Source organism: Dendropsophus ebraccatus, chromosome 5 (assembly GCF_027789765.1).
Source record: "Dendropsophus ebraccatus isolate aDenEbr1 chromosome 5, aDenEbr1.pat, whole genome shotgun sequence".
NCBI lineage: Eukaryota > Metazoa > Chordata > Amphibia > Anura > Hylidae > Dendropsophus > Dendropsophus ebraccatus.
The window spans coordinates 131,160,852-131,187,938 of record NC_091458.1 but is presented as its reverse complement, the minus strand read 5'-3'; the positions used below and the strand labels follow the sequence as shown (position 1 = coordinate 131,187,938).

The following is a 27,087-nucleotide window of genomic DNA, read 5'->3' as shown; positions in this document are numbered from 1 at the left end:
CTTATCTTCCATACATGGACCGTATTCACAGAACGCGTAACAAAAAAACAAAAACTAGAGAGCACACCCTCAATGCTATAAAGCACTGTATATAGATAATAGATACACATACATATACACATACATACGGTGGTACCTCGGTTCTCGAACATAATCTGCTCTGGAAGGCTGTTTCAGAACCGAGCAGTTCGAGAACCGAGCTGTAAGTTACCATAGGGAACAATGTAAATCTGATTAATTGGATCTTACACTACGTGGGTCAGGTGCAGAAGCCGGCCAACGGTCGCACTGACCTATGTCTCAACATCACCCCCGCTGGCCCATAGCACTTCCTATACGCTTACCCAGCCGGTACACTTCTATAGCCTGCGGCGCGCCCGTGCTGTTGCGCCCACGGGCCCACTCACCCCTAGAGAGGCGTCGGGGAGCAGCAGGAGCAAGAAGCTAAGAAGCTGGCGAGTGGGGCCAAGAGCATGGGTGCACCGCAGGCTATATATTCTTTACAGGGCGTGTCCGCAATGAGAGGCTATTTAAACTTGCTGCCGTGCTCCTGCTCCTCTCAGCTGCGGGGAACACCCTGTAAAGTGGGGATTCCCTTCATTATGATGGGATTCCCCACTTCTTTACAGGGTGTCCCCCGCAGCTGAGAGGAGCAGGGGCATGGCAGCAAGTTTAAATAGCCGTCCGCTCCTGCCTCCTACTGTTCCCGAACACTTTTAACTGTCAGCTGAACATCAGCTCAGCTTACAGTTATCCCCCTGGTTTTGTTCGGATACCGAGCAATGTTAGAGTACCGAGCAAAACATCAGGTGGAAATTAAGTTTGAATACCGAATTGTTCGAACCCCGAGGTGTTCAGGAACCGAGGTATAGCTGTAATCCCTCTCTCCCCGGACAGAGAGCCCTGCATGTATGTGCCCACATCTGTCCTGCTCATTCCTTCATACTTCCTGCAGTCTGTGTCCCCCCTTGTGTTTCCCATCCTCGCTATTATGAGGATCTGCGGTTCCATCCTGTATCTACAAACTGCTGCTGTTTTTTTAGGTTTCTGCACTTACTATACATTATACTCCACATGCTGATTGCTATACTGTACAGTAATTTATATCACATATTCAGCTGTTTTTAAATGTTTGTTTCATTAGTTTTACATGTTATTTAGAATTTAAAAAAAAAATATTTTTGGGGTGGGGAACCAATTGTCTGCATATCAAAACTTCCCATAAATCACTGATTTGGTTTAAGAGTGGATTTGGATTACAAGCGCGGTCCCAGAACAAAATTATGCTCATAATCCTTAATCACTAAGTAGTGAGGGTTGGTAATAACCTTAAGTGGTTACTGGCATAAACATATAAACTACCAACTCACAAAAAAAAAAAAAAAAAAAAAAACCACCACAATATCAATAAATTAAATCATTTAAATTTTTATAATTTAATAAAGTAGACAGGAATAATCAGTACTGAATAACGTAGCTTACAGGGTATGGTATGGATATGGAAGAATAATGTAATCCAATCTAATTGTATCTTCTATCACAAAGGGCAAGATATGCACACCTCACTTATTCATTACAGTAATAAAGTGCAAAGTGCATTGAATATTCTAGTCAACAGAAATAGTAAAGTACCAACCCTGACAATGACGAATGCTGAAACACAAGTTGGGGCGTGTGGTGATCAAGGGGCTGGCTGCAATAAGTTTTCTGGGTAAAAATATGTATCATATAGCACTTTACTATTTCTGTTGACTAGAATATTCAATGCACTTTGCATTTTATTACTATATTGAATAAGAGCCTTATTTATCTGACAGATCACTAAAGCCAAAGCCAGGAACAGACTATAAACAGAACAGGTCATAAAGAAAAAACTGAGATTTATTCTCTTTTCAAAACCATCCCTGGCTTTGGCCTTAAGTGAGGGGTGCATATCCTGCCCTTTGGGATAGGAGATATATTTTGTATATTTTTAATTAGACTGTATTACATTATTTTCTCATATCAATACCATATCCTGTAAGCGACGTTTTTTCAGTACAGATTCTTCCTGTATAATTGCTTTTATTTTTATGTTTAATGCAATGATGTGATTTATGGATATTAAGGTGGTTTGGCTTTTTTGTGAGTTGGTACTTTATACACAGGGGCGTAACTATCACTATAGCAGCCATAGCAACTGCTATGGGGCCCGCCGCATCAGGGGGCCCCATGGCCTGCTCCTGCAATACACCGCCGTCATCATTTGCAGAACCCAGTAGCCGAGCTGGCCTCCCGGGTTATGCAAATGTGCCTTTAACTGCAAGTACTCCTGACCAGCACTTGCAGTTATGTAGTTATGACTACAGTTAATGCTTTAGTGGTACGTTGGGTGGACCCAATCAAAAGTTTGCTATGGGGCCCAGACATTTTTAGTTATACCCCTGCTTATACATTACAGTAGCAAAAATAACGAGAAAGGTAATGAAAACAGAAAAAAAAAACTTCTTAACAGCATTTAGTGATATGCTTTACAGCAGGCCTCATGGACATAGACAACAATAAACAAGAGTCCATCCCTTTGAAATGAATGTGAAACATTACTGAGCATACTCTATAAGCTTTGAAGAGGTAATTTCACAGGCAATAGTTATGGTGTTATACTGATGCCATCTAACTAGTGGTGTTACCAGTCAGTGTACAGGGTCTGTACAGGTCACTTTATAGCAATATACATCCTATGGTGATCAAATCTTCCAGGATAACAATGCTCCTATCCACACTGCTTGGCGAAATAGATCTCTGATCATGACAAATTAAAGGGAACCTTTCAGCAATTTTATGCCACCTGAACTACCAGTCACTGGAGTGACCCCTTGAAGCTCCTTCATAGGTCAAGCAGGATAAAAAAAAATAAAAAAAAGATGACAAGTTCCTAATAAGTATCTACTGTGGTCAGCTCAGTCACCAGATTTTAGCATTATTGAGGCTATGTCCTTTTCTTGATAAGGTTAGGGGTACATTCCCATTCAATTCATTATGAACTCTCTAAGGACAGAGCAAACTTTCATTTTTGCGTTTTCGCTATTTTTTTTCTCCTCGCCTTCTAACAGCCATAGTGCTTTGATTTTAACCACCTACAGGCCTGATAGTGGCATAAACTCTAGCACCAGAAAAATGTAATGTGACCAAAAAAATCTGCAATCTTGGCGCTTTTTTCCCCTCTTTTCGTTTAGGCCATTCACCATACAGGAACACTACTGTTATAACTTAATAGATCGGACAATTTTGTATGAGACGATATATAATATGTTTGTTTAAGTATTTATTTTTACATGTTTTAATTGTAAAATTGTAAAAAGGGCGATTTAAACTTATTGGGGGAGGGGCTGTGTCATATTTTTTAACCCCTTCCCATCAGTAACCTTTATATATACGTTCCTACTGCACATACCCCGTATATATAAACGTTCCTGACTGAGGGGCTTACTGATGTGTGTGGGACCGCTGCAGTAAGAGGGGTCCCTCACACATCACGATCTATAGCGATCGCGGCGTTTAGGGTACTCAGTGACAGAACAAGCTTTTGTCACCGAGTGATCGGGACCCCTGCAGCCATGCTGGGGGGGGGGGGGGGGGTGATGATTACTTGTGCCGACGGGCAGGGGTAAGTCGCTCTCCTCCGTCCTGTCGGATCGGCAATCTATGAATAGAGTCTGCTTTCAGGCAGGCTCTTATACATAGATCACCGATAACACTGATCTATGCTATGGCATAGCATAGATCAGTATATGAAATCTATTGATTGCATGTTTTACAGTGAAAAAAAGTGTAATAAAAGGATAAAAAAAAAACCCTTTCCAATAAAAGTTTAAAATACCCCCTTGCCGATTATAAAAATATTTAAAAAATAAACAAACATCTTACATATGGTAGCATGCGGGATTGTCTGATCTACTGAAATATAACATTATTGTTCCCGCACGGCAATCTTAATTTTTCTGTTACACCAATATGATATTAATAAAAACTAGAGATCATGTCACAAAAAATAAAACCTCTACCAGGCCTGTAGGTGGAAAAATAAAAGCGCTATGGCTCTTAGAAGGCAAGGAGGAACATTGCATTAATTTGACCCGGACATCCGTGCATCAAAGGGTTCTGTCGTGAAGGGGGTTAAAAAAATTTTACACTTCACAGTGTTGATTTACGGCATTGGGTCTCCAAACTGCAGCCCTCCAGCTGTTGCAATACTACATTTCCCATCATGCCTGGACAGCCAAATCAAAAGCTTTAGCTGTCCGGGCACGATGGGAATTGTGGTTTTGCAACAGCTGGAGAGCCGCCACTTGGAGACCCATGATTTACGACTTGATTCTACTGCACAATAATGTTCTTCATGCTGCTGCTTCTCCTCAGGGTATGCTATAAAACAATGTAGATGCAGAGCCCCATTTCTTATGTCTGCACAGTGTATTTGAGTAAGCATAAAAATTGGGTTTTTTTTTCTCCATAAAAAAAAACCTAACAAAACTGTAAATATAACTACTGTGTTTCCCCGAAAGACAGTGCCTTATATTTTTTACCCTCAAAAACAGGCCCTGTGTCTTATTTTTGGGGGATGTCTGATTTCTTTCCCCCCGGTGAGGGGGAGAAAAATAAGACATGCTCCCCGCAATACTTACCCTAGGACTAAGAGCACATCAGCAGCAGGACGTGCCGACAGGACGTGTGTCAGGCATGCAGTGGAACATGCGGGATGTGCAGAGGACGTGGAGGCCAAGGACCAGTATATGCCTGTGGTGCCAGCTGTGAAGGTCCACAAGGGGATTAGGCAAGTCCTGGGTGGCAAAACTTTCGGGGGGGGCCCTGAATTTAGAGTAGGGGTGCCTTATTTTTGGGGGGGATGCCTTACTTTAGGCTAGAGGGTAAGGTAGTTGGGGTGTCTTATTTTATTTATTTTTTTTATTTTTTTTTGGGGGGGGGGGGCGGCTTGTTTTCGGGGAAACACTGTAGAAAAAAAAAATATTTAATTCTTATTTTGAGTTTCTTTTCCAACTAAATATAGCAAAATTGCCTTTCCTACAGAGGACTCTTTCTTTCTTGAAACACACAATGACTAGACCACTATACATCTTGCAAAGAAACAACTAAAAAGAAAATGTAAAGCGTGGTTATATAATACAGTGTTAACAGTTCTTGATGGGAAGAGGCAAGACAGATGTAATCTAAATTTAGCACAATTTCCCTAAGCTGGTACTAATTTATAGAAAAAAAAATAATGTTTCTAATTACATAGCACAGCATTTCCATCCCTACAATCTGGATGGGAAAATACGGCCAATATTTCTGCGGGTTTTATATTAACAATCTGCAAATGTCATTTAACCTGCAGCAACCACATACAGGACTTCACCAATACTCAGTACAGGGCACTGCATATACTGGGGGCATTTATATGGGACATCACAAATATTATAAGGTTGTACGTTTATATTTGTGTACGGAGTTTCCCACTGTAAGGAGTTAAAGTCCAGCGAAATTTTTTATTAAAGTATTGTATTGCCCCCTCAAAAGTTATACAAAATTACCAATATACACTTATTATGGGAAATGCTTATAAAGTGCTTTTTTTCCCTGCACTTACTACTGCATCAAGGCTTCACTTCCTAGATAAAATGGTGATGTCACTTCCTGCATAATATGGTGATGTCACGACCTGACTCCCAGAGCTGTGCGGGCTGTGGCTGCTGGAGAGGATGATGGCAGAGGGATGCTCAGTGTCCCTCCAGTGCCCTGTGTCCCTCAGTGTCCCCCCCTGCCATCATGCTCTCCAGCAGCCACAGCCCGCACAGCTCTGGGAGTCGGGTTGTGACATCACCATTTTATCCAGGAAGTGAAGCCTTGATGCAGTAGTAAGTGCAGGGGAAAAAAAGCATTTTATAACAATTCCCGTAATAAGTGTATATTGGGGATTTGTATAACTTTTGGGGGGCAATACAATACCAATACTTTTAATAAATATTTTCGCTGGACTTCTCCTTTAAGCATGTAATCCTTATTACCTGTATCAGCAGTACTTTAACAGTAGCAATCAGGAGGGCAGCAGGACTTGGCAGCCATGTTTACTCCTCAACAACACAATAATAATTATTTCACATATTAGTGATTTGTATCACATATTGAATTCATGAAGTCCAACCTGTTTTTAATAACCAGTCAAACAACTGCCAGCATTTCCCTTCCTACGCAAACGTTTGAAATACTAAAAGTCAGCATGCTGCTTAGCAGTGATGAATGGCAAAAAGTGCAGACGGCATTTAATTTTTTTAGAGAAAAACACCTTTTATTTTTCTGTTCTAACATGCCCCTGGCGGACGTCAGAGAAAAGGTGCTGTTTTTTTCGTCCTGCTACCCTGATGGGCAGGCAGGGGTGAGCGGCAAGGTGGGGAAGAGGCATGACCTCAAAACTGACAGCGGCATTGTATTGGTGGTATAGGGTTGGATCAGCAGCCTGAAATCTTCTGAAAGCATCAGTGGCTGCCATGACAGATCTGCTTATACAGTCAGCTGAAGTAGCAGATTACACAAAAAAAACTATTATTTAGTACACTGAATTCAATAGGCAATTAAATGACTGGTTATAAAAGTCCCCTGAGTATTAAAAAAAAACAAAAAAAAAAAACACACCCCTAATAAAAATTGTCATTTCAAAAACCATTTGACATGTCAGAGAGACATACAATAAAACAGAAAGTGCAACAGCAACCTACAGTGTTTACCGTACATACTCCCCCAGTGTACACAAAATAAAAACCTGCTCTATAGATATTTAAAAAAAATGAGGATCTTGGCAAACTATTGATCAAACAAAGTGTACCATGTCACCACATAAAGGTGTCCTAAGAGACATGGTCCTACTCTAGCATTTTCACACTAGCAATGGCCTCTTCTGGGCTAAATAAGCCTACAACTGGGCAGATAGGAGCCAAATCTTTATCAATACCACCCAAGAGACATGGGTGGAGTGCAAGACAACAGAAGGTAGCCATGGCCCCCACATACAACAGAAAAAAGCAAAACATTGGCAGCACATCTATGCCTCTGTTAACACTGCACGCTGCATGTGGATTAAGTCTTTCTCAACACTGGGCATAAAACTAAGCTGAGACAACCTGTTCTGTCTGGGGTGATAAGAGGAGGCTGCAATGCTGCACAGATCACTTTACAGCAGAGACATGTGACACCAGTAAGTAGATAGCATCAATACAAAACAGAAGCTTTCTGTGGAGCACAAGAGTCACAGAGTACGCTTAGTAATGTGTAATGTTTTACAGTCATTTCAAGGGGACAGACTCTATTGTCGCCTATTGTCATCTATGAGGCTTGCTGTAAAGCATGTCACTAAATGCTGTTAAAAACAGCTTAGGCAAGCTGGCAGCCCCCATAATGTACAAAAAGTAAAAAAAAGAAATGTCAGAAAATAGAAACAGATTTAAATAAAATAACTTTTAGTACCTGACTCTAATCAGTAAAATGAAATGTAGGTGACATCCCCTTTAAGCGTAAAATTATACATAAAAAAATTTTTTTTTTTTCAATTTAGGCCATAATGGTCAAGCCCTAGTGTGCATCTCTGTTATCTCGCTGGTGTCCACTTTACGCCTTTAAGAGAAAATTTTAACCCCTTAAGGTCAAAGCCTATTTTCGTTTTTGCGCTTTTGCTTATTCCATTTTAAGTTTAAAAGTCCATAGCGCTTGCATTTTTTCACCTAGAGACGTATATGAGCGCTTATTTTTTGCAAAACCAATTGTACTTTGCAATGACAGGCATTATTTTTCCATAACATATGCTGCGAAACCGGAAAAAAATCATTTGCGCTGTCAAATTGAAAAAAAACCCAATTTGTTTTGATTTCGGGGAGTTTTGCATTTACGCTGTCCGTCCTATGGTAAAACTGACTTGTTATGCATGTTCCTTAAGTCGTTACGATTACTATGATATATAACATGTATAACTTATATTGTATCGGATGGCCTGTAAAAAATTCAAACCATTGTTAACAAATATACGTTCCTTAAAATCGCTCCATTCCCAGGCTTATAGCGCTTTTATCCTTTGGTCTATGGGGCTGTGTGAGGTGTCAGTTTTTGCGCCATGATGTGTTCTTTCTATCGGTACCTTGATTGCGCATATACGACTTTTTGATCTTTTTTATTACATTTTTTCTGGATTTGATGCGACCAAAAATGCGCAATTTTGCACTTTCGAATTTTTTTGCGCTGACGCCGTTTACCGTGCGAGATCAGGAATGTGATTAATTAATAGTTCGGGCGATTACGCACGCGGCGATACTAAATATGTTTATTTATTTATTAATTTATATTTATAAAATGGGAAAAGGGGGGTGATTTGGACTTTTATTAGGGGAGGGGATTTTTTATTAATAAAAACACTTTTTTACTGTAACTAGAAGCCCCCCTGCTGCAGGCCATAGCAATCTATTGCCGAGCCGGGATCAGCGTCATTCCGACGCTGAGGCCCGGCACGGGCAGAAGAACGGAAGAGCGAAAGAAGAACGGAAGAACGGAAGAGCGGGGGGGAGATCCGTCCCACTAGACACCAGGGATGTGTTTACCTAAGCCTCTAAGTGCAGCTGTCAGGTTTGACAGCTGCACTTAGAGGCTTAATTAGCCGGCGCGGCAACGGGACCCGCGCCGGCTAATAGAGGCACTGCCCGGCTGCACGTGTCAGCCGGGATCAGCACCGTTCAGAGCGGGGTCCCGGCGGGACCCCACTCTGAACACCCCGAGCGGCACCATGACGTATCAGATACGTCATGGGTCGCTAAGGGGTTAAATATCCAGAATTGTTACCTTGGTAAACCAGCGCCCTCTTTATCAACACAGATAGGAGTAACCTGTTCTAAAATAAATTTTGATATCTTGCTACCCATGGCAAGTATAACAAAAAAGCATATTCTTATCTTTCTGCACTTCCCGGATGTTCTCCGGCAGGACAGCGGCGGGGCCAGCGATTGCCTGAGCGGGCTGTCACTCTCAGAGTCCGTCTCGGAAGTGGACTCATCTTGGCCAGGACCTGAAGATGCTGCAGGAGAAAACTGGGGGAGCGCAGAAAAGTAAGAATACTGTTTGTTATGTTCTTGCCATGGGCAGCAACATATTAAAATAGATTTTTTAAAAGAATACCCCTTTAAGGACCCCTGCAAAGCTGAATCTAGTGTTATGCCCATAGACTTTTTCTCAAGTGAGGAAGACTTTACTTTTAAGGCCTACACACACACACACACACACACACACACACACACACACACACACACACACACACACACACACACACACAATAAAATAAAAAGTATTCGTCCAGGAAATGGACAGAACAGTCTCAAAACGACTACATCCTGACCATTTAAATCAACGGGGCCATTGTCTACACACTGGGCTAACTTTAGCATCTTTTTTATAGAATCCCAACGTATAGCCCTGCATGGGGCCAAAAAGGCCATGCGAACCTAGCCATAGCTGTATACTATAAAAGCTGGTTAGCAATTATAAACACATAACACCTAAAGGGAAATACCTGTCAAGCGTTACACATTCCAGTTGTGAGCAGGGCCAGTGATCGTCAGTTTCTGTATCTCTATCTGCAAAAGATAAATTAAACATATATCAATCTGAAAAGAGTATTGGAGCACAGGTCAAACATACAGCACAAGGCGGTGACACCCATGTAGACAAAAGTACTAACAGGCACACGACACATGAAGTATAAGCAGGTAAAATACTCAGAACTAAAACTATAGAGAAAGACTTTGCAATTTAACAAGTCACACTACAGCTCAGTCAGCTACATAAGAATGACGATTGACGAAGCACATATTCCAACCTCCCCCCCCCCCCTCGCCCAAATCTATCCATCTGGAGGTTTTTTTTAAAAAACCCAATTGATCTGTTAATGTTTAAAAGTAGTGAACACCAAAAAAAAACATCCCAAATTTCTACAGTATGGCCAGCTTAAGAGACCTTCCTTTCGCAATCATTACTCTGTGTAGGAAGTGCGGTGGAAATAAGGAGGTCACATATGGTGTTGATATTTGTCAGCACGTACACATGACATTTCTCCACAACTGGATGCAGATTGTGCAGTATGGAAAAAAACAACTAAAACTCTAGAACAGGCACAGCTACTTTTACTAGCACCGCACAATTTGCCAGAACATATTGGTCAGTACAGGGTCCAATGTGCCATTTTCCTTCATGTGGCACAAATTGCTGGATCAGATTGGGTCTCTAATGCTTTCTTGTTGAGGTTTGTACAATGGCATGTTATACTGGTTTCATTTTTCAATAAACACTGATCAGAAAAGAAAAAAAAAAAAAACATTTTCTAATGGGACCAGTCCAAACTGGTCCAAATGCACCATTTGGACAGAAAAGGGGTGGAAAATAAAATACATACTTATATGATGAATATAAAAGTTCATGCTTAACGTCATTTTTATTCTGGTTCAATTCAATCAAACGTCACAGTCAATGTCCAAACCAGCACAAACTTACTGGTTTATACGTACTGCTTGAAAATTGACAGGTTTCATTTATTGATAACAATTACATAGTCAGGAAAAGTAATTAATTATATACTGTAAAAGGCGTACAATGCATCTTACTTTGCTACTTTATTTTGTATGAAAATCTAGTCTTTGCAAGTAAATTAGGCTGGGTTTACACTTGTGTCAAAAAAACTAAATAGCAAATGAACCCTTTCAAGACCATGGGTCATTGATTGCCTAGGTCATTTTAGGACTTCAGCTGAAGTCCCTTGCTCTGCCCCCTCTTCTCTGTCCCTTCCGCTGTTAGAAGCTTGTAACAGTGGCAGGGAAGAGGGGGGGGGGGGGGGGGGGGAGACCTCGCAGCCGCATGCCGGCCTTACCTCCCTCCCCTTCCCCGCTGGCCTCCGTATCCAGGATGTCGGAAGCCTGAGGCTACCATCGAGGCTCTGCAATCACATTGCAGAGCCACAATGGTTACCAGACCGAGAATTCTCCCTCTGCAGAGGGAGAATTCTCTCTCTCCGAAGCCCTATAAATGCTGCGAGCCCTAAAAAGCTGCGGCGGATGACACAGGCACAGTTCGTGTGCCTGTGTCATCCTGTATCGTAAATAACGTCGCTGCAGCCTCAGGCATAGGCTGCAACAACGTTAGTTTACACTGCAGCGGCTGGAGGGGGTTAAGCAGACCAATTGGTGGGAGGGACTTGTGTTGGGGCTTCCTTCGAGGTACTTTTTTAGATCTGAACTGCCCCCCAAAAAATCTGAAAGAACAAAACAAAAACAAAAATTAAGTGTCATTACAAAGTACAATTGGTGTTCCAAAAAATAAAACCTCACATGGGTTTATAGATAAAAAGGTTATTGTGCTATGTCCTTTTAGAAACATGGAGAAGGAAAAAAAAAAATGCAAAAATAAAAAAATTGCTTGTCGATAACAGTGTAAACTGACATTCTACACCATGGCCTAATAGACTTGAAGGTTCACATTTTGTCATCATCCTTTTCAGTATCAAATACTAAGAACTCTCCATTTTCACTATGCCTTTCTGGTGACACTTGTGTCTAGGAAAAGTAATAGCACTGTGTCAGTACATTAGCCCCGATTTATTAGGTCATACCAGGCAAGCAGTGTCTTATTTTGTACCTACTAACTACTATGTCATTTGCTTTACTCCCAGATTTCATAACTTTTTGTGACACAATTAGTTGTTTCATTGAATAAGAGGGTGGAGTTGTGGAAGCAGTTCATATATAAAGTGTGAGTCACAAAAAGATATCACATCCCCGTTTCCAGTCAGTGCATGCTAGAAGGAAATGGCCTAGAGAGGGGATGGGCCTTTCTTCACTTGGACTACAATTTCATACATGCAAAGTAAGAATTTCGCTCAGCACCTCAGGTGTGTACTGTTAGCTACAATAAAAGCGACAGAGGTCGGGGATGGCTGTAGGACAGACTGCTGCTTGTTTAAAAAGATTGACAAAAGAATTTTCAAAATGGTTTGCCTTGTTACAGCGGTATATTAGATCATGCTATAAACTACTGTATTCTGAATAAAAAGTGACCTGATGGCCCCGCACCTCCGACGAAAAAGTGCAAGAGACGACTGAGATGCCGGTAATTTATTAATTACTTACTGCTTTTTAACCCAGGAAAACCCTTCTCAAAAGTCAGATGTAGTATTACACGCCGGGTGTCGTCCTATAGGACGGGTGCTGAAAAACTTGGAGCCGGACTGGAGAATCTGCAGTGCAAAAACAGCTGCATCTCCGCCGTTTAAAGGGCAAAGCAAGCTGTAGGTATCCACGGTATAAGAAAAAAATATGGTAGAGTTGCGCTGTGCCCAGGAAAAAAAAAAAAAAACACCTTTCACCTGCCTGGCCCACCCTTGTATCTTGCTGTAAGAAGGTTGGGGGGGGGGGGGGCAATGGTAGGAAGAGCCCTACGGAATTGATAAGTGGATGTGGTGGGATTTAAAGTAATTTATACTTGAGAAAATAAAAAGGTTAAATGAATGAGATACTGTATTAGTCCTAATTGCATTTTAATGTCATTTATAGAATAAATCATATATAGAATAAAACGTAGAACGTTCATCTATATTAGGGTACGTTCACACTTACCGGATCCGCAGCGGATTTTCTGCTGCGGATCTGCAGCACATCCCAGCAGATTTAATTTAAATAACTGAACACACCATCAAATCTGCTGCAGATCCTGTAGGTGTGAACGCACCCTTAAAGAGAATTTACTCCCGTTACATCGATTTTTTTTTTATATGAATAGACCACCACCAGTCTATTACTGAGCACGAAGCACTGGAGGCGGGCCGGCCGGCTCCTGTGTGACGCAGCTTTATTAAAGGACAACTCCGGCGACAAATTTTTTTTGGCTTATTTAACACACATTACAAAGTTATATAACTTTGTAATGTGGTTAAATACCCGGTCTGGCCCCCTTTCCCTACTTTCCGACCCCCGAACCCCACCCCGGAAGTTAAAGAATGTATACATTACCTATTACGGTCGTCACGGTCTTCTTCTCTGGTGTCGGGTGACGTCAGAGCTGGGGGGCGGTCCGGGTCTTCTTCCTCTTCATTGAGAGTGAATGGGAGAGAAAAGGCTGCTGGTGCACATGCGCACCAGCAGCCTTTTCATTGGCTGGAGCGCATCACATGGCTTCCAGCTTGCTCAGCCCTGATTGGCTGAGCTTGCTGGAAGCCATGTGATGCGCTCCAGCCAATGAAAAGGCTGCCAGTGCGCAAACGCACTGGCAGCCTTTTCTCTCTCATGGACCCGGAAGCAAGAGACATCGCTGGACGGCGGACGCAGGTGACGGTGAGGCGGACGGCGGGCGAATGGAGTGGCGATCGTCACCGGAGGGATGGTGAGTATGGTGTCTGTGTGTGTCTGTTTTTTTTTTTTGGGGGGGGTCCCGCCGGAGTTGTCCTTTAAGGAGCCGCGTCACAGAGGGAAGAGGGATTTGTCACACTGGGGTCCGGCCAGCCTGTCTCCAGTGCTTCATGTCCACCTTGGTGCTTGGTAATAGACCAGCACCATATGGTGGTTCAAAAAAAAAAGTCCACGGCTCCGGCAACCCAATTACGGTCTATTCATATAATTATTATATATATATATATATATATATATATATATATATATATATATATATATATATATATAAATAAAAAAAACCGCGATATAATGGTGGTACATTTGCTTTGATAAAAATCATTAACTCCACGGCCATCTAGGAGAACGGTCACAATAGCACATACATTTCAGACACACCTTGGATGCCACACATGGTTTTGCCTCGATGAGTAAGCTTTAAAATCCTTGCATGGTCTTTTCAATAGGTCCTCCAGTCCCTTCTACCTTATATCACCTTGTGTGATGCAATTGCAGTTATAGTTCAATTTCATGTAACACATCATCATCTCAGAAATTTGTGAAATATATACTGCATATACATAAAAGGACGTAGCAGAAATCTCCCGCACCTCCAAATAGATCTCGTGACATATATAGCATTCATGATTCACAAGTTTTCACCAATTCCTTTTTTGTCCATTTGTTAAGCCATTTCAATATCTTCTAAGAGGAGACTTGGCAGTACAGGAAGTTTCGAGGTCTGGTCAGAACGATTTGTCTGCATATTTTTCCAACTACTAAGCTTTGTTCTAGAAGTGATTAATTTCCTTTTAAAGAACTACATACATTATATTAACACTTACAAAGCTGGCCAGGCAAGAAATGTAGAAAAATGGGTCAAGAACAGCAGAAAATTACAAAATCAGGCAGTAAAAGAACACTCAAACTACAGAAGAATCCAAGACCAAACATTGCACCTTTCCTCAAATGTGTTTTTGTGCGTCAGATCACAAAATGTAGCAATTACCTGCGCTGGCTATTTGGCCATTTAGATGCGGCTGTAAAAACCAATAGCTCAATTTAAAAGAGAAGTCTGGTGAAAACTTGTATTAAAGTATTGTATTGCACCCCAAAAGTTATACAAATCCCCAATATACACATTACGGGAAATGCTTATAAAGTGCTTTTTTCTCTGCACTTACTACTGCATCAAGGCTTCACTTCCTGGATAAAATGGTGACGTCACAACCCGGCTCCCGGAGCTGTGCGGGCTGTGGCTACTGGAGAGGATAATGGCAGGGGGACACTGAGGGACACAGGGCACTGGAGGGACACTGAGCATCTGTCATCTCTGCCATCATCCTCTCCAGCAGCCACAGCCTGCACAGCTCTGGGAGTCGGGTCGTGACATCACCAGTTTATCTAGGAAGTGAAGCCTTGATGCAGTAGTAAGTGCAGGGAAAAAAGCACTTTATAAGCATTTCCTGTAATAAGTGTATATTGGGGGATTTGTATAACTTTTAAGGAACAACACAATACTTCAATAAAAAATTTTGCCGGGCTTCTCCTTTAAATGGCCTTCGCATAACACATTGGTGGATCAGCGATTCTGCCGAGGAGAGCTGATGTCAGAACAACCCAAGGTTTCTGTAAGACCTTCAGGGTCTGCCCGACTCCACAATTTAGGGCTGCTTACCGAGCTTATTAGGCAATTCAATGATCGTGAAGTAAAGTCTGCACAGACATAGTTAGCGATGTTCATGCAGCCATTGCTGTATATAGTAGAGAATAAAGTGTGTATTTTACCTCTCCACACTCACAGGTTTCCTTCTAGCTTCTCTCCACTCACTACACTGCTAAAGCAGTGTCTAAAGTGACAAGTCAATGCCTAGCCGAGATGGGACAGTACCATGGCCACTGACTGGATGAGCGGTCAGTGGCTGCACAGATGGCTTCAGACGTGCCAGTGGAAAGAAGTAGGACGACACTGGGGAGTGTGGAAAGGGAAGTATAAAGTTTATTATTTTACTTTACACATTGTTCAGCTGACGACTGAGCATCGCTATTACACGTAGTGATGTGCAGCCGGTGACTGATGATCTTTAAACATATTAAGGGTGCGTTCACACCTACAGGATCTGCAGCAGATCTGCAGCAGATTTGATGCTGTGTTCAGTTATTTAAATGAAACCTGCTGCAGAAAATCAGCTGCAGATCCTGTAGGTGTGAACGCACCATAAAAGGACAAAACAATCAGCAGATGATTGCCTGTCTTTATTACACGAATCGGCAAATTATCACTCCATCTAATAGGGCCCTTCTTCAGCAGATAAGTGTGATTCAGTGATCAAAATAAATTAAAAAAACAGGAGAAAGCTATATAAAAACACATGTAAAGTAAAGAATCTAGCAGTACTGAAGAATTAAATATAAATCCAAAGAGTAAAGAGTGATGGGGAAGTATGTATCTGATGTTAGAACAGGGACATTAGCTTTATGCATATTATTGGATTTGGCACCTGGTTGAGCGAGCACATTGTGCCACATGCACCACAGTAAGGCCCCGTTCCCACTGAGCAAAACTAGCGGAATTCCGCGGCGGAATGCAGTTAGCCTCCCGCTCATAATGGGAGTCTATGGGAGGCGTGCGCTCCTGCTCTGTCCGCGCTGAAAAATGAACATGTTCCGCTAGTTTTGCTCAGTGGGAACAGGGCCTAAAAAGGTCTCCAGTTAGAACAGCTTCTAACAAACCCTGTCCACTGAAAAAGAGAAAGAAAAACAAACAACCACCAACACCACATAAACGTTACACAGTTCTGAAGACCCTATATCAGGACACAGGCCAGTCACTCAAAGCAAGCTCATATGTAAAAGCAGTGTCTTACGACGTAGACATCAGCTGTACAGGCAATGGGGCCAGAGGAAGTGTGGCCACTCCCAAAGACTCAGCTCATTGTTTGCACAGACATGAAGTGAAAAACAAGGAACTGTGTATGGTTTTAATGTAACAGTTTCATTGGAAAACAGTGCGTCACAGTATAATGGGGAATGTAGTCATTGCTTCACACCTTGCTTACAGCATGGCTCTATTGGCGCCTCCCGTATACCCAAGGATGATGTAATGAAAGTAGGATTCTCACCTGCTCTTCTCAAAACAAATGCATGACAAGTGACCTGATCTTTAGACGGCATGTGGATGACTGGATTGCCTTGCTTTAACCTTTGCATTCCTTTACCATTTCCATTTTATAGCAGTCCACCCTCTTAGCAGTGAATTACTAGCCCCATTTTCAGCTTGATGCACTAAAGGTCCTATTACACAGAGCGATTTTTAACGATTAACGATAAACGATCGCAAACAAGATTGTGTATCGTTAACCTGAAACTGTTCATCATATTACACAGAACGATGGTCGTTAGTTACGATCGTTACTGCGTTCGTTACTATGATAGTTTACTCCATCTGATCCCAGCAATGAATGAACAATATGCAATTATACTAAACGATTAGTGAACAAACGCGGAACTTGAGTGAACGAATGTGGAATTACAGTGAACGATTAGCAATGATTTTAGGTTTAGATGTAAATCAATGATCAACGACATACAAACGATTTTTAGATTGTTGCCTGCAATTACACAGAACGATTAACGATATAACGACAGCGCTGGTTTATTCGCAAGAACCAGGCCGCAAGAAGCACAGGGCCCCCTCTTTGATGCAGCTCCATTGATTATAATGGAGCCGCGTCATGGGGGAAGGGTTTGAGATAGTGACACTGGGGGGCTGGCGAGCCTGCCCCAGTGCTTCATGCCTGGCTGGTGCTCACTATTAGATTGGCGCCGGCCTATTCATGTGAAAAACAATGCGAAATACCAGTGGTACATTCCCTTTAAAGCGCCTCTGTACCCACAATCTGACCCCCCAAACCACTCGTACCTTCGTATAGCTGCTTTTACTCCAAGTTCTGTCCTGGGGTCCGTTCGGCAGGTGATGCAGTTATTGTCCTAAAAATACTTTTAAACTTGAAGCCCCGTGCTAAACGGGAGTATCTGTGCCCTAACTTTGCACCACCCCTCCTCCCCACCCTCTTCATCATTAGGAATGCCCCAGGCAGATTGTCTCCTATTCGTCAGCTGTGGCAGCCCGACACATGGGCTGGATCGTTAAGGACCTCCTGCGCAATGTTCAGCATGGAGAAAATGTTTCAATGGCATTCCTAATGATGAAAAGGGTGGGGAGGAGGGGCGGTGCAAAGTTAGGGCACAGATACTCCCGTTTGGCACAGGCTTCAAGTTTAAAAGTAATTTTTTAGGACAATAACTGCATCACCTGCCGAACGAACAACAGGACAGATCTTGGATTAACAGCAGCTGTCCGAAAGTACAAGTGGTTTGGGGGGGGTCAGATTGTGGGTACAGAGTCGCTTTAAGATGATTCCTCCCCCCCCCCCACTATATAGCAGCTGATACCAAGAATTTCAACTAAATATTCTGACCGTGTCATATCAAATCATTTTTGCATGTACTACAAAAAAACAAAAAAAAAACAGTTTATTGTGGTAGACCGGGCATTGTATTGTAGACAGAAGAAAATTAAATGTTAACAGAAACTAGAGCTGCGCTCTGTCTGGCACCAGGAAGTAAGACCAGGTGGTGAACATAGTTCCATTATTTTATCTGAACAGGTTTATGGTATGGCCATAACCGACACATTATCAACTGGTGTACTTGGACCCCGCAGAAAACCTTCCTATACGACAGCGTTACAGGCTAATCTTTAGACAGACAGAAGGTGGGGGTGGGCAGTGACTCAGCAGACAATAGGATGTGCTGCAAATGGTGCGACAACACAAGGGCCAGCCTTTCTGTAACACATTTGTAGCCACATCGTCAACAATACTAAAAAGTTAGATAGCCGTTTCCTTACTTTTAGGCCGACACATAAAATGATTGCAATTTACTGCTGTGGAGAACAAGGACTGCAAATCTACTTCTACCCTCCAAAAGTCTGCGACCAAATCAAGACATTTCCTTTTTCACAGACCGAAATAGAACAGTTTATCTAAATGAAAACAAAGTGAATATTCAGACGGAGCCAGACAAAGTCCAGACCTCTTTGTGTTTTGGAGCTTAAGTGTAGATCTTCATTTCATATATTTCTACAGGGGAAAAAAAAAAATTAAAAAAAAAAAAATGCGCTTCTATTACACAAATTCAATATGGCATGACAGTACAAATATGGTTAGGAGCCAATCCTGACAATAAGGAATGCCGGGGAGGACATACATTAGCAAGCGGGATGAAGGTAAATGAGGCGGGATGAGAGCTGAATCATATAATGAGCGACTTATCCGCTATTAATGCCTGCAGTAAGTCAATAGGACTAGGAAATATTAGTGTTGAGGTTTCACAAGTAAATTACACAGAGACGAGGCTGGTATAGTAAACAGCTGAGCCAAGTGTCCCTGCAAAATAGCGATGACATGATCAAGTCTATGAGCCAAAGTTCAAGTAGGTTGGCGGCCATTTAACAGGGATTCTCCAAAATGGCTGGTCTTGTGGGGTGTTAACTATACGTAGTGGTTATTACCTAGCAAAAGTGGTCCAAGAAAAGACAAGTGATTAACTGGTGAAAGGTTGATAAACGCCTTAAAGAGGTTATTTTGCATAAAAGAAAAACATGGCCACTTTCTTCCATAGAGCATGACTCTGGTTTGGGTGTGGTATTGCAACTCCGTTCCATTGAAGTGAATGGAGCCTGATAGCAAACCACACCTGAACTGGAGACAAGAGTCGTGTTGTCTCTGGAACAAAGTGGCCATGTTGGATAAACCCTTTAAGGCACAGTGACAAGTGTAAGGAGCAAAGGTTAGTCTGTTGCCTTATACCTTTTATTACTGCTGACTGCGATCAGCATTAGAAAAGAGAACGCATCACAGATTACTGCGTACGTTTCAGTGTAGGCACAGAATGGTCAGAATAGCCAAGCTAACCTTGCCCACCACCTACAATAAACAAATTAACAAAAGAGCATCAGAATTGGACCATGGAACAATGGAAAAAGGCGGTCTGGTCATAGGAATGAGACTCTCTTTCACATCAGATGGATGGCTATGTGTGTTGTTTACCTGGACAGGAGATGGCACTAGGATGTACAGAGGGAAGGCGGCATGGTGGGGGAGGTAGTATGATGGGGCAATTGCCGATGCTCGGCGCAATGAGCATGGACACCGGCATTCATATGGATGTTACTTTACCAGTGTTTAGATAGCTGGTATGTGTTGAAGACCAAGTACAACCATGACAGTAGTCTTCCCTAATGGCAGCGGTGTCTTTTAGAAGGAACATGCATCCTGCTACATTTTATAAAATGGTTGAGGAACATGACAGAATTCAAGGTGTGGACTTTAAATGCACAGGATATCAATGAGACCGAGCAGGAGGCTGACCTTGCAACTCACAGGACTTATATGATCTGCTCTTAAGTTCTTGGTGACAGGTAGAGATAAGCGCAATGCGGGCATGCTCGGCTGCAATAGTTCGGTATACTTTTCCAGATTCCCTAGGGCTGCATCCAACTTCTTCAACCACAGGTATCTAAATGCTGAATGATGGAAGTCAAGCATGCTCTAGTTGCGCTCATCTCTAGTGACAGGTACTCTATGGCACCCTTTAGATGTCTTGGTAAGAACTTAGTACATCACTGAAATGCAGTGAAGTGAGATATATTAACCATGGGGAAATACAGCTAATCATACTTGAAGTGGAAATTAGTTATGAGGATAGAGAAACACACACACACTTTTGATGATGTTGGGAGATGTTTAGGGAGATAACTTCCATCGCTTTCTAGCAGAGACTTACCCACTCTCCCAATTTTCCCAAACATGTTCTGTATGGTGAAAGGTGTACAGCTACCTACCTTATGCACTGCCTACACAATGCCAGAGGTCCTAGTTCTAATGAGTAGTCAACCACATTTACATTATATACATAAAATATAATGTTAATTGTACTAATCATAGTCCTGATGTGAGATATAAGTGTTCATCAACCTACATGCATGCTTTAGGGATTCCTGATATTTTTTTTTTATAAAATAAAATTCTATAAAAGTTTTTTAATTTTTTTTTTTTTTTTTTTTTTAATTCAAAGTAGGTTAGCCCTAAAGATGCATTATATATCAAGACCCATGTAAATACTGGAAGTGTCTACTACTCATAAAAGTTAAGGAAAGTTCTCAGCCTTTGGAATCGGCTTCTCTTACCTATAATGAATCATTTAGTCTCGTCTATTTTTAGCCCAGTAAAAGAAGAGTCACCGGTGGGAGGTGAATAGGTGACGGCAGCCCCATACAGATCCACAGAGTCTGTTTAGTAAACATGGGCGCAAAGACCTTGAAGAGTGATGTGGCAGCACAAGCAGACGTTAACAGCAAACAGACGCTAACATAACTGAGAAAAGCAAACAGTGGAAGCCCATGTGTATGTGCAGACGGGACACATCCTTGTATCAGGTGTCAAGTCTACACCTTACAGCCAGAAGGAATCTTTGTCAATGGAAACTATAGCATGGCCTGAGTGGATGTTAAATATTTTAGCAATTAGGACGATCTCTAGCCAAGATTTCATATGTATTCCAACTACACGGAGGTCCTAATAAAACTGCCATCTTTACAGGGGAATCACTACACCCAATAGTCTACAGTGCCTACAAGTAGTATTCAACCCCCTGCATATTTAGCAGGTTTACACATTCGGAATTAACTTGGCATTGTGACTGTAGATCAGCCTGGAAGTGTGAAATGCTCTGCAGCAAAAAAGAATGTTATTTCTTTGTTTATTGTTTTTTAAAATTGAGAAAAGTTTATTCAGAGGGTCAATTATTATTCAACCCCCTCAAACCACCAGAATTCAGTTTGGTTCCCCTAAAGTATTAAGAAGTAGTTCAGGCACAAAGAACAATGAGCTTCACATGTTTGGATTAATTATCTGTTTTTCCCGCGTTTTCTGACTATTTAAGACCCTCCCCAAACTTGTGAACAGCACTCATACATGGTCAACATGGGAAAGACAAAGGAGCATTCCAAGGCCATCAGAGACAAGATCGTGGAGGGTCACAAGGCTGGCAAGGGGTACAAAACCCTTTCCAAGGAGTTGGGCCTACCTGTCTCCACTGTTGGGAGCATCATCCGGAAGTGGAAGGCTTATGGAACTACTGTTAGCCTTCCACGGCCTGGACAGCCTTTAAAAGTTTCCTCCCGTGCCGAGGCCAGGCTTGTCCGAAGAGTCAAGGCTGACCCAAGGACAACAAGGAAGGAGCTCTGGGAAGATCTCATGGCAGTGGGGACATTGGTTTCAGTCAACACCATAAGTAACGTACTCCACCGCAATGGTCTCCGTTCCAGACGAGCCCGTAAGGTACCTTTACTTTCAAAGCGTCATGTCAAGGCTCATCTACAGTTTGCTTAGGATCACTTGGAGGACACTGAGACAGACTGGTTCAAGGTTCTCTGGTCTGATGAGACCAAGATCGAGATCTTTGGTGCCAACCACACACGTGACACGTTTAGCGACTGGATGGCACTGCATATGACCCAAAGAATACCATCCCTACAGTCAAGCATGGTGGTGGCAGCATCATGCTGTGGGGCTGCTTCTCAGCCAAGGGGCCTGGCCATCTGGTCCGCATCCATGGGAAGATGGATAGCACGGCCTACCTGGAGATTTTGTCCAAGACCCTCCGCTCCTCCATCAAGGATCTTGAGATGGATCGTCATTTAATCTTCCAACAAGACAACGATCCAAAGCACACAGCCAAGAAAACCAAGGCCTGGTTCAAGAGGGAAAAAAAATCAAGGTGTTGCAGTGGCCTAGTCAGTCTCCTGACCTTAACCCAATTGACAACTTGTGGAAGGAGCTCAAGATTAAAGTCCACATGAGACACCCAAAGAACCTAGATAACTTGGAGAAGATCTGCATGGAGGAGTGGGCCAAGATAACTCCAGAGACCTGTGCCGGCCTGATCAGGTCTTATAAAAGACGATTATTAGCTGTAATTGCAAACAAGGGTTTTTCCCACAAAATATTAAACCTAGGGGTTGAATAATAATTGACCCACACTTTTATGTTTAAATTTATTATAATTTAACTGAGCAACATAACTTTTTTGTTTGTAATATTTATGCATCTGTTAATAAATCCTGCTCTTGTTTGAAGGCTCTAACTTATTTGCAACTTATCAAACCTGCTAAATCTGCAGGGGGTTGAATACTACCTGTAGGCACTGTATAAAAAGGCTGGCTGTTAAACAACCATTTCCTCAGAGAACTTGGATATCCTTAAAGGAGAAGTCCAGCGAAAATTTTTATTAAAGTATTGTATTGCCCCCAAACACTATACAAATCCCCAATATACACTTATTACGGGAAATGCTTACAAAGTGCTTTTTTTTCCTGCACTTACTACTGCATCAAGGCTTCACTTCCTGGATAAAATGGTGATGTCACAACCCGACTCCCAGAGCTGTGCGAGCTGTGGCTGCTGGAGAGGATGATGGCAGGGGGACACTGAGGGACACAGGGCACTGGAGGGACACTGAGCATCCCTCTGCCATCATCCTCTCCAGCAACCACAGCTCGCACAGCTCTGGGAGTCGGGTCGTGACATCACCATTTTATCCAGGAAGTGAAGCCTTGATGCAGTAGTAAGTACAGGGAAAAAAGCACTTTGTAAGCATTTGCCGTAATAAGTGTATATTGGGGATTTGTATAATGTTTGGGGGCAATACAATACTTTAATAAATATTTTCGCCGGACTTCTCCTTTAAAGGGGTACTCCAGAGAAAAATACATTTGTTTCAATCTAACTGTTGCCAAAACGTTATACAGATTAACTTCATATTCAATGAAGTTAAGTAAAATATTCTCATCGGCTGGTGCACTAAGGGAACATAACAGAAGGTTAGATGCTTGTAACCTGCTGTTTGATTAAAGAGACTGACTGCACGGATAGGCATATTAAACTTTTGACATGTCCTAGAATGAACCAGCAGGTGACGACACTAAAGGCCCTATTCCACGGAACGATTATTGGCCGTATTAATCAGATATCGGCCGTTACAGCCGATAATCGTCCCATGGAATAGAAGGCAACGATCATCAGACATCTTTCATGTCGGCTGATCGTTGTAGTAGGAGCGTCGGTAGCACACGCTGCTGTATGCTATGAGCTGCCCAGATGATCTAGCGATCACCCGGGCAACCCCTCCGCAGCTCTCCCCGAACTCACCCGCTCGCTGCTGGCGCTTGAAAAAGGCGGCAGTGAGCGGGGAACGAGGAGCAAACGAGCGCTGAGAGCCTTTAGGCCTTATTCACGCATTCTGTGAAGTCCGTGATCACAGACAATTTTTTAGCCCATTGGTTTCTTTTGGGGCTTTTCACACATTCCATTTTTTTACGGATTCACAATCTGTTGTGTGAAAAAAACAAAAAAAAAAAATCACGACGTCGTAACTCAGACGAGAGCACGGCACTGATTCCCCTATGCAAGTCTATGAGATCCGTGTACATCCATGTAAACCATAAAAAACATGTAATGTAATCAGTGTAGTTTAAAAAGTTTTAAGCAGATCCGTGCAAAACACTAACAATGATGCAACCATGGATTTTTATTGTTTTTTTTTTTTTACAGATCAAGGAATAGATAGCGGACTTCATCCTAGGCCCTTGAAAATCACTTAACATGTGAATAAGGCCTAAGTGTATTCTCTCTCGGCTCTGTACCATGTTATTAACCTACTCTCTTATTGTTAAAGTCCTTTCACATTATAAATCCTGCTGGCCATGGGCTGCGGCAAATCGGGCACCAGTTGGCAAAATGGTTTGCAGTTTCTTTACACGGCATGACAATCAAGCAGCCACGCTGCACGAAGCAGCCTTGCATCATTCATACAGCCATGAAAACTAACTGCACAGATATCAGTACTGTCACAGGCAGTACATACTTACCCCTTCTGCAGTGCTGGTGATCCAGCATTTTGCTCTTCGGCTCTCCAGTCCTGTATCTCCAGGTCCCAGCTGTTAAATCCTTCTGGAGAAGGCGGGGCATCGAGATACAGCAGCAACCGGAGGTCTGGAAAGCCGGATCACAGGCAGCGTGATGGGTAAGTATGCATACTGTTATGCATATCCGTGCTGTAAGTTTGCCTTTATCGTTATAGGACGCACATCCACAGTTTACACATGACACAGTGCGGCCAATAACTATACCTTTTGAAGCCTGCCTCAAAGACACGATCAGGCGGTTTCCTGGTCCTCGATCTCACTATTACACGGGCTGATTGTTGGTCAAAGGAATGTTTCTAGCAATGTTCCTGGCCGATATTGACCCACGTAAAAGGTCCTTAAGTTGCCTAATTTCATTCTTTACTGAAATTGCACTCCGCCAATGATGGCTCAGCCATCCTGACAAACATATACAAAGCCACAACAGCATTAAAGTGTAATACATTTTTCCTTACGGTTGAAATCCTGTAGGGAAATGGAAATGCACATGTAAGGCAAACAAAGTATACTTTCCATTCCAAGAAGATGGTGAGGTTTATAATATAGACAATGATTATTTCCTGAAATTGTGAACCCTAAAGCTAGACTACCATCCAATTTAAAAAAAAAAAAAAAAAAAAAAAACACAGAAAAGAAAAAAACACAACTAGAGATGAGCGAACCGGGTTCAGGTTCGAGTCCATCCGAACCCGATCATTCGGCACTTGATTAGCTGGGGCTGCTGAACTTGGATAAAGCTCTAAGGTTGTCTGGAAAACATGGATACAGCCAGTGACTATATCCATGTTTTCCACATAGCCTTAGGGCTTTATCAAAATTCAGCAGCCACCGCTAATCAAATGCCAAAAGTTCGGGTTCGGATGGACTCGAGCATGCTCAAGGTTCGCTCATCTCTAAACACAACCCTTTTTATATATATTGCCTGAGTAATGTTTAATGTCTTCAGACGGATAAAGATCAAAGGCAAAAGATGGTCTTGACAGTCGAGGGAAATAGCTGGTAAAGGGATAAAAATGTGGAACTATGTAAATAACCCTATTCTTGATATGTTCTAGATAAGTCTAAGATTTTCCTACCACAATGTTAACATTAAAGCCACATGTTAACTGTAACCCGTAAACTGCTGCCAAATACTTTTCCGAACACCGCCCCTTTTACACCGGGCTCCAATGCTTCTCTGAGAACATAAGCTATGCTACCTTACACGAACTACTGCTCTGCGTCTCTAGAAACTGCTTGAGGCTGGATTCACACACACAGTTTTTTTTAGAAATTGTGTCAAAACCAAAAGTGGATTCAAATGTGGAGGAAAATATAAAGTGAGGACGTGTACTTCTCTTTCTGGTTGGATACACCTCTGGTTTTGGTTCATAAACAGTGGCATTTGCAATTTCTAGCGGACAGGAGTGTGAATCTAAAGGAGTGACATTTTTGCCTTAAAATGCTCCTCATTTGAGTATGAACTTTAAAAAGGGTATTCCACTAAGGTAAAATACATGACGATCATTCTTCGTCCTGGAGATTAACAATTCATTCCATACATGGTGTTACCTTTTCTGTTTACTTCCCCCAGTTCTTAGCTGCAGCTTTCTGCTAAACAAACAGAAAACTGTGTGCTATCTGTTCATTCTGTCTCACCCTCCTCCCCCTCCCTTCTGAGACGGCTTATGTAAACTGTGTCCCTGGCCATCCGTTTCTCCATTTTGTAAGGCCGGGAGGATTAATCACAGGTCAGAAGTAACCTGACCTTAGATTAACCCTCCCCACTTTACACAGTGCAGAGACAGTGGCCAGGGATACTGTTTACATAACTGTCTCAGAAGGGAGGAGGGGGAGGAGGGGGAAGAGGGGGAGGAGGGGGAAGAGGGAGAGAGCAGCTCAGACACAGTTTTCTGTGTTTTCAGCACATAGCAGCAGGGTCAGAACTGGGAGAAAGGAGACAGAAAAGTTAATGACATGTATGGAATGAATTGATAGTTTTCAGGTGCGATAAGTTACCAGGACCAGTAATTATGTGAGGGCACCGGGACCAATAAGTATAGGTTCTTTATTATGTTACCCCCATTCCCTGCTTACAATGAATATTTTTGAGAAAGTATAAATAATCAGAGGTGATAACCTAACATAATCCACTTCAAGGGGAATTCCATCTCAACGAATATACCGAAGTTATACTTGTAGGGCTTGTCAAGTTTAATATTTTTGCAATTACACATTCATTTAGCAAATGTGCCTCCTCCTGATATTCCGCTCTTTCCCTTTCATTGTTGACAACTCTAGGTTATCAAGGCTACAGACCACCACTCTGCTCTAAAAGCATGGATTATCATCCCTTGAATAGTAGTATGTTTTTCTAGGAGTGGCTCACTTTGCAAAAGTTACTGCAAGAGCGCATCAATGCAACAGCTAATCTAGCCCACGAAGTCACAAAAAAAAAACAGGAGTAATACAGAACGCTATAGATGCACGATCGAGTCGCCCTCATCTCTACTGAACACCACTGCAGTCTCGGGTAAGGGTCATTCACACATCCATAATACAAAACCGGGTACAAATACGTTAAGCCAATACACTAGAACATAATATGGAATGCTGAAA

At 42.3% G+C, this 27,087-nt stretch overlaps 1 protein-coding gene across 1 annotated transcript in view; it reads right to left on the bottom strand.

Moving 5' to 3' along the window:
• Positions 1-27,087, bottom strand: part of LUZP1 (leucine zipper protein 1) — a 59,862-nt gene that overhangs the window by 10,048 nt on the left and 22,727 nt on the right. The window contains exon 2 of the mRNA XM_069971290.1: positions 9,581-9,644. The gene's annotated coding sequence lies outside the window, so the exon portion shown is untranslated. The remainder of the gene's footprint in view (positions 1-9,580; positions 9,645-27,087) is intronic.